The 9,334-nt window shown below is 38.4% G+C and overlaps 1 protein-coding gene and 1 long non-coding RNA gene across 2 annotated transcripts in view; one reads left to right on the forward strand and one right to left on the reverse strand.

Moving 5' to 3' along the window:
* Positions 1-6,524, reverse strand: part of GATA4 (GATA binding protein 4) — a 72,803-nt gene extending 66,279 nt beyond the window's left edge. Inside the window, exon 1 of the mRNA XM_081943801.1 lies at positions 6,194-6,524. The gene's annotated coding sequence lies outside the window, so the exon portion shown is untranslated. The remainder of the gene's footprint in view (positions 1-6,193) is intronic.
* The window catches only part of LOC309387338, a 26,359-nt gene continuing 18,602 nt past the window's right edge, over positions 1,578-9,334 (forward strand). The window contains exon 1 of the long non-coding RNA XR_014174585.1: positions 1,578-3,992. This is a non-coding gene — a long non-coding RNA (uncharacterized lncRNA). The remainder of the gene's footprint in view (positions 3,993-9,334) is intronic.

The following is a 9,334-nucleotide window of genomic DNA, read 5'->3' on the forward strand; positions in this document are numbered from 1 at the left end:
GCCTTTGACTGATGCAGAGTTTATTTAAATAAAAACTTACATGAAAAGTGAAATGAAACAGAAAGATTAGCTGTTTAAGTTGCTCTTGGTCGTAAGACATTTTTTTTGCTGTTCCTAGATAACCTTTCTCAAACCACCCTTGAGTTTAATGGGGCTTCCTCTCAAGCTGTTGTAGAAGACTGGAAAAGGTTTGGAAATGTCTGCTCTCTGATTTGCCTCTGCTGTGGACCAGAAAGGTGGTCTTGAGCAAGGCACCTCCAGTTTCCCAGCCCCCCCCCCCTTCCACTGCAGCATGACTTCTCCTGGGGATGAATCAACTGATGCATACGAGTGCTTGTAACCCTTATAAAACATGATAGAACTGCCAAGCATTATTAGGTATGTTTACTTAAGGAGCATAGTATCTGGACTTTACTTAATGTGGCCAGAGGCTCTTATCTAAATGGAGATGTATTTAAGAGCAGGGTTTAAATCTGCAATGTCTTTGCGTACTGCATTGGGTACAGAGCCCCAGACATACTTCTAAATAAATAAATACATGCACATTAAGCAGGATTCTCTCTCTATGGGTCAGTATCATTCATTTACGGATGCTGTATGTTGAACAATTCATGCTCTCAGCATCAGGAGTCCAAGTAAAAGACTGTGTAATTTGATTCATTTAAATGGGAGCACATAGGTGATCTAGACGGCTTTTAATTCTCCTTTGAAGTTGAAGGTTCTTAAAAGTACATAATTTAGGATGAATGGCATGGTTTGCATTTGGACAAAACGAATCTGTTCATTGTATACACAGTATCATTAACTTCCTAACCAAAACGTAAGTTCTCTCTGAAACAAATCCGAATCAACTTGCAAGAGATAGATTTAGGACTGGGACCCAGAAATTCATCAAATTAAAATTAAATATAAATGATATATTGTGCCTTACATACAAACATTCCACACATGATCCATATGGCTTACAACTTATTTATTTTATTTTAGATTTTTTAAATCCCACCTTTATTATTTTTTGTAAATAACTCAAGGTAGTGACCAATACTCCTTCCTTCTCCTATTTTATTAATATATTTTCCATAAATTCCTTTTCTATATTATTCATTTTATTCCTCCAAACAAAAATCAGACTAGTTTATTTGTATGTGTGTGTGCGCATGCGCGCACACACACACACCAAACATACAAATATTTGTTTGTAGTGGATGAAAATCTTAAACAATTCAAAGGAAAAGACAACAATCAGGTGAATCCAGTTACTCTACTAGGGTCTCAGTTCTGAGTTCAAATATGAGACCATCCAGGGTTCGAATAGTCATTCTTAGCCTTAATTTACCAGCGTGTAAAATGGAAATAATTAAGAATGTCTACTTCTGGTTTTAAAATACATTTCTCTTGTAATGGCTGCATTTACTATGACCCCATGGAAATCGTGTTCATATTTACAGTTGTCACTTGGGAATTTGTTACCGACAACATAGGGTGCTATTATTATTATTTTTTTTTGGGGGGGGGGAATTACAACCGAAATGAAGAATTAACCTCTCTGTTGTTTCTTGGGGCTGCGGTCCTTTACTCTAGCAATACCAAGGCACGCAGAATATTTTTTAAAGCTTTTAATAGGTGGGAAAACTAGCTTGGTGATAGGGGTGGTCGGTGCCTGCTATTTATGAAGTTAACATGTGTAGGGAAAAAAAAACCTTGTTACAATCTTTTTGAGATAAACAGGCAGAGAGCGAGGAGAGAGAGAGAGAGAGAAAGAGAGAGAGAGAGAGAGAGACTCGGCCGAGATACTCAGACAGACTTTTGTTTAGCAGCCAGGAAGAAGGGAAAGAAGCTCGGATTTATTCGACGTGCTGCTTTCCACATTTGAGGGGGATTTTCTGCATGTATTTTTCTTTGCAGGAGGGTATTGGCCGAGCGAAGTGTCGAAACCGCGACTGAATCTCAGCGTCGCAATTGATCAAGGTAACTGAGCAGGGCTTCTAACACCCGGGAAATGGGTGGATTTCCTCTCAGTTATAAGATTACTTAAACACCCGGGAAATGGGTGGATTTCTTCTCCGTTATAAGTTTGCTTAAACTGTAAAGAAGTGACAATTGTTTTTTTTCCTCAGGTTCTTCTTAAATTAAAAAGCAAGGTTGTCTACAAGAAGTATGAAATAGTCACACAAGTGTACATCCGGAATGCATGATAGGCATTGTATACTAAAAGTATATAATTGTGGGTTTGGTTTTTTTAATTTTTTTAAATCCACTTTGCCCATTTGCCCATCAGTTGCAAGTTAAGTCTACTAAGCAAATGAAAGATTTTGCCCTGGAAATGCAGATGAGACTGCAGCCTGTAAAGCTATTTCCACTAGAGAAATAAATTTATTGTTGCTAAACTTTCATTGTTAACTAATACCCACTTCCCACCTAGTAATTGATTTTATGCTTCAACCGAATTCATATCATTGGACAATGTTGTTATTAATTTGGGTCTGTTTTCTCAGAAGTGTGTACCCTAACAATCATTATGCACCGTGTATATTTTTTAAAATTTCTGATACATGTCAAAAGTAAAACTATTGAATTCAATGGGACTCATTCCTAGGTACTTAAGAGCTTGGAACCACGATGTGTGTTTTACTTCTATAAGAATATACATTTTCTGATAAAGAACAAATTATTATTAGCTGTCACTCGATAAAGAAAAAATAAGTAGTTTCGTGTGAAATATAATGTAAAGAATAAAAGTAAAAGTAACTACCAAGTAAAAAATACTTGGTAGTTTCTAGGGACATATATAAAACATTTATTCTATGTTTTATATTTCAGTGTAATAATAGTAAGAAACCAAGACAAAATCCTTTTTTCCTTCCCCAATGCAAAACTTTTACGATTTCTATTTTAAAAATTATACTTTCTAGCACGCCTTTTCTTCTTTTTAACAATAAGATTTTTTTCCCCAAGAAAAATGCATGCGGAAAGAAATAATGTTGTACATCTGCTCCAGTGGCTGCGTGTTTTAAAAAGGTCTTGTAATAAACGGAAAGAAGAATGCTTGCATGCTTTTGCGAAAAAGGTGTGGAAACATGTCTCTCTCACCCCCACCCGCATTTCGAAATGTTTCCTAAATTCTGATAGGAAAGAGAATTAAACGGACGAAAGGAAGGAGGGAGGGAGAGGGAGGGAGGGAGAGAGAACGAGAAAGAAAGAAAGAAAGAAAGAAAGAAAGAAAGAAAGAAAGAAAGAAAGAAAGAAAGAAAGAAAGAAACAAACAAACAAACAAAGAGAAAGCTAAACTCTTCATTTGAAGGGCGTCTACCAGAGTTCTCTGGGTCTGCCTTCCAAGGAAAAACGGAGGAGGCTGTTGAGGACCTGAGAAAGGCCGCTTGCATAATTACTTCGGGAAGCCGGAGCGGCTGGAATCAGCCGCGGGAAGTCGGTTTCTTCCCAATCAAAGACGCGCAGAACGCGCGCAATCTTAAAAGCGAATTTATGTCCCTCCCTCCGGGATCAACGGGGAGAAGATTTATTACCGTGTGTGTGTGTGGGGGGGGGATTTCTGTTAGAAAAAAAAGGATGCAATGCGTACAACTAAAGCTACGTTTCACCCTTTTTCCTTTATATGTAATAAAATACATTCTATATAAATATGAAAAGGCAGTTTTGCGTTAGGCCTCTTCCGCTGCTCCGGATTCTCTCCGCTCCCGGCTTGTTGACACGATTTCACCGATATTATTAACGTTTCGGATGGTTTAAAGAGTCTTGTTGCCTTGAAACAGGCAACAAGCAGATGAGACCGGTGTGGATGTGATTCCACGCACAAGAGGAACTGGGCAAGACAGTTGGCGTCGAAGAAACACTGCAAATCGCCAACATATCGATCCGCGAAAGAAAGAGAATCCATCAAAAACCCCTTTCGGAGCGAAAACCCTTTTCGGAGCGAAACCGATATCCTGTTCGAAGGATAAGAAGGAAAAAAGAGTGGGGAGACTTCTGATCAGGTGATATTGAAAGCCACGAAGCTTCAAAACAAAAAACAAAACAAAAAAAACCACCCGATATTCTTCCCGCTCAGTTATAAGGAGAAATATTCCATTACTCCTTTCCAAAATCTAAAGCCTGAGACAAGACTCAGTCAGGCGGAGATCGTTTTTTGAGATCGTCTAATAAGAAGGTATAGGATCGGGCTTGGAAGTTGGTCCGTAGTTTCTGCCTCTCTTCGCTCAGAGCCGCCCAGCTCCCTTTGAATAAGCTGCCCACGGAATCAGAAGCGAAGCCGCTTGCCCTCCATGGGACTTAATTGCAAGTCAGAATTAAGTGGTGAATTCCTAGTGGTCCCCAGACTACAACAAAGGTCATGAGTGGGCCTCTGAGCAAAGTGGGCTTAAGGGTGAAGAAACAGCGAAGGCTTTACTAGTCGGAGTGAATCAGACTTCACTAGTCACTAGTAAAGTCAGAGGCTTGGCTTTACTTTTACTCTAAATCCTCAAGGGGATCTGATCTGGAAAAGGCTTAGGACTGAGTTGTGTAAAGCTTAGATGATGCAATTAAGCCTCCAGCCATCTTGCGCAGTTCCTTGCGGAGTCATTTGCACCCAGCCGAAATGAGCTGCGCCCAATTTATAAGAAGGGAGTCAGTAGAGATCCTGCAGCAATCTCCCCTGACTTCCATGGCATTGATTTAGTTTTATTAATCCTCCTTTCCATGATCAAAAAGTTAGTATGCGGTGTGAACAATTGTTGTCTTTAGCTGGACTAAATAAAAATAAATCGGGTGTTGTCTGAACTAGTTGTTGTAGAAACTGTTGCATGTTTGACTTTCTTATTTTTTCTTCTATTATTGAGTTTCAACTACAACCACCTTATAAAGAAAGGGGGAGATTGGGGTGGGCGCCTTTCTTTCTTGGAGCTTCTCTTCATTGGTTTCAAGTTAACAAGGACCAAACTTAAAACTCAGTCACCTCCACAGTTATCTAACAACAAACCCCATTAAAGACATCGCCTCACCAATTTTAGGGCATAGAAGATAAAGCTGTATTGTTTGCCAATATATTCTTAGCCCAAAAGACCAAGAAGGCATTGTGATCTACTCTCCTTGTTGGTCCTCTTCTATTAGTTTCTATTTCTTCACTGGGTTTATACACCTCTTTTCAAACCAAAGTTCTTTAGAAAACAACATTTCAATAATAAAACAACTGAAACCCTTTGTTCGTCATACTAGCGAATAGCTTACAGCTTTGCTGAATAGCATACTCCATTAATTTTCATGTAAATTATAGTTCTTTATTAGCTGGCTGTAGCAGCGTGGTGTTTTGAAGGTAAATGCGTTGCTGTGGATGCAAGACATTTTAGGTTAATAGCGAGATCTATTTACACCCAAGAGAGCAATTTGGATACTGCTAATCAGAAATCCTACTAAGCACTGGGGCACTTACTCCCAGGTAAGCATATAAGATAGTAACCTGAACTTGCAGTCTGCCCTGACATGGGGGAGGGGGGGAAATCAGTATCCAATGATGAAAAGTTTAAATTCAAAGCCTCTGAAAATATAGACTAGATATGCAAATACACTTGTGCTAAGCCTGCTGTTAGGCTTCAATATGTCTGCTGATTGCAGTGAGGTTTTGCAGAAAAATCTACCTAAACAGACAGCAGGAAGAATGAAACGGATCATTTCTTCAGCCACCCCTTTATTCTCAATGGATCCTTCTGTTCACTGTTTTGGATTACCCAAATTCATCAGAAATTAGATCAGGTTCATCCCCAAAGCACCCAAAAACTCCAGTCATGAACAAACGAATACAACTTTTGAATCATCATGTTTTTTTTCCCAAGAACAATCGTATTTGAGTCAATGAAGCTGCATGCAAAACTGCTTAGTTTAGGACAAAACAGAGGGATGTTTCTCCCGATATATTGAAAAAAGAAAAAGGAGAACCTTGACCATCTGTGGGGGTCTGCCGGGATTCAACTTCATCCGAGTCTGCCTTGATGGAGTCAAGCCAGACTCATATGCAACTCCTTCTGCACCGTTCATTTAGAATAGTTAAAAAAAACTCTAATCCCTGTTTAATTTCTTTTTCTTTCGCATTATATAGGTGGTTTCATTTCATTGATAGTTCTCCCAGTGCTCAGTACAGGAAATATATATATCCTTAAACCCATTCTGCACATTTTTGTATATTGGTGATATAGTTTCCTACCTTTTCTTTCATTTTTCTTTCTCTGGCCTTTCTTCCATCTTTCCTCCCACTTCTAATTTCTTCCTCTCCTTCTGCTGTCCTTGCCTTTTCTTTTCTGAAAAAATCTAACCCTCCGGTTGCTAAGAGTAGGAGAGCTCATTTCAAGGACATTTGTGTGTGGAATTGTATCTTCCAGCTCTTTCCAGGACTGCCAGAACTTCTTAGTTCAAGGCTGAGAAACATTTCCAGGCTAGCCATAAAAATAAAGGCAATTGATATGAATCATTTGGGAGTCTGAATTCAAATGGGTGTGGGCAAAAATGCCTCTTCTCACATAACAGGGACCCTAGACCATTTCTTAGATTGGAGTCAGCCAGCTTCATATACCTGACCATATGGATCCATTGACACAGCAGAGGAAATTACATAAATGATACTGTTAGGCTTTGACCTTGCTTAAAATATAACAGGAAGGAATGAAGATGAGCCTCCAGAACAATCTTGATGTCCTCCAGATGTGTTGGAAAATAAACCCTGTCATCTCTCGCTATGTTGATCGGAGTGATGAGATTTGTGATCCACCACTTGAGGAAGTCAGTTACCCCACTGTGAAAATTAAATTACAGAAGAGCTAAAGGAAGATTTTTATTTTTTACAGTTGATTATACTGAAACAAAATCAGTGCATTTTCATGGAATGTTTTCAGTTCAGTTTCAGTTCTGAGTAGGGCATGATCAGAAAAAGAACTTTCAAGAATTACACAAATTCACATCACTGAATCATAAATTGTAAAATGGGGAAGCAGCTATCTCTGTTTGCCCCAAAAGTCCCTGGAGGAAAAATAAGATTCTGTATTATTGTAATTAATCAATATTGTCTGATTCATTCTGAGCTAGTTCCTCTGTTAAGTTTCTATTCCTCATTGTGGAACATAAAAGTTTGCAAGCATAAGCTAGGTTTTCCACACTCCAGGCATTTATTAAGTTTGAGAAAACTAATGTAAGAGCACATCAAGAATGGACAGTCGGTAAATTTATCTTCAAAATTGAGTGAGTAGGATACGAAACTTTGTACTTCATTCATAACATTAGAAGGCTTGATCAAATGACCAATTAGATCAAAAGGATATATGCAAAAGACCAAATAATTCCCAGACTTATTGAATAACTCTATGAAATTTGAAAATTGATTATGTCCTTGCATATAATCTAATTCCATTGTAACATCTAGTCCAGATTCCCCAGTCTGGGTCTGGCACATTCTTTCTTAAGAGTATAGGAAATGTAGTCTAACATATCTGGAGGGCTCCAGCTCATGGAAAGCTGTGCTAATCTTTCAAGGCTTCGGAACATCTGATACATGTTTTACTCATATTTAATTCTAGCCAACCAACAGGGCCCCTGACCTCAGTGGAGAAATATTTAAGTGAGTTTAGCATGGCCTCGGCATTGGAACGCTGGGACTATTCAAGCCATCTGTATTCGAAATGTGTTCCTTTGATCCTTTCCTCTCCAGAAAACATAATTCTCCCCCCTCCCAAAAAGAAAAATGCATCTTTCTGGAGAGAAGATCAAAGGCACATCCTTAGGATTCAGATAGCTTTGCTGCAATCAATTAATACTGCTAATGGGTCTTCCTAGCAAGTCTGAGTAGGGCATTTTCTAAACAAAGATAAATCCACATCCAAATTTTGCATGAAGAAGCAGGGATCCTAGAGTCCAGGCAGGTCACTTTAGGGTTCTGGTAGCTTCAAATAATAGTTGAAATAGATTATTATTAAATCTGCCTTTGCAGCATTTTCGAGACAACGTTTCAGATCTTATGAGTGACCTGGCTCTTACATTCCGGCATGCATATTCATCAAGGAGGAGAAAATAATTGTCATCTTTTAAAAAGGAATGTCTATTTACAGGATCATAAGCATTTAGGCACAGCAAAAAAGGGAAAAAAGGACCAGGAAGGAAGATGAAAGTAAACATTGGATACCAGCTCTGTTGTTATAACCACTGAATTCTTTCTACCTTGACTTATCTTATTTCAAGGGAACTGGGGGGCGGCAGAGCACAGTCTTCCAATGGCAATGGTTTCCTTTGCAAATAAATGGGAGAGCAAGAGTTTTTCTTCAGTAACTCCTGTGCAACAGAATTAACATTGTTAGTAGAAGAAAAGAGAGCTAGGTCCTTTACACAACTTCATTTCAAGAGTTGGCTCTCCTGCCCTCTACTTTATTTTTTATTATTATTATTATTATTGTGATGTATATTTAATTATTACTTCCTCCGTGTATGTATATGTATGTATATGTGTGTATCTGTATGTTTATATGTATTTATGTATGTTTTTATTGTACGCCGCCCCGAGTCCCTTGTGGAGAGGGAGCGGCTAACAAATTAAATTATTATTATTATTATTATTATTATTATTATTATTATTATTATTATTATTATTATTATTATTATTATTATTATTATTATTATTATTATTATTATTTTCCTGTTTTTCAGTTAATCATGGGAAGTTGGGGAGTCATTGGTACAGATGAGAAAGAGAATAAACAAACAAACAAGCCCATGTAGTAATGCAAGTCTTGGAAGCCAGGTTTCCAAGTTTCATTTCTCCCTGCCGTATTCTCTTTGCTCTTGGAGAAGGCTGAGTGGGAAAAACCAGGAAGTGAGCATCAGCTGAGGTGGAAGCAGGAAGTGGGCATTGCACTAGACAGGTATTTAGAAATGAGGGTGGAGGTGGGGAGCAGGCGTTCTACAGGCAAGTTGGAAATTGGAGGGGTGTTGCTTTAATGCTTTCAATTTTTGACTCCCTTACATATGAGATCTGTTGGTAGAATCCTATGTTCTCTGCAGTGTTTGCTAATGGCTATGCATGTATTGAGCATCAAATAAATAGGGGGAAAATATCCTTGCACCTTGATTTTGTTTTCAAATGTTTGCTTATAGGCCAGCTGTCATGCTCTACCACTTACCCCAATATCACTTTTCAAGCTTACTATGAGTACTCTATGTTTAACCAATATAAAATAATGCTCATACATTTGGCCGTGCTTGGTGTCTTAAGTGATGAAGGGAGCTGGGAGGTGGAGAATGACTCATGTTTGCCTTATTTGGGTTTTGCTCACATCATGCAATCACTCAGCATCTAGTCATTTTC

This window comes from Natrix helvetica (genome assembly GCF_964273705.1).
Source record: "Natrix helvetica genome assembly, chromosome: 2".
Lineage (NCBI taxonomy): Eukaryota > Metazoa > Chordata > Lepidosauria > Squamata > Natricidae > Natrix > Natrix helvetica.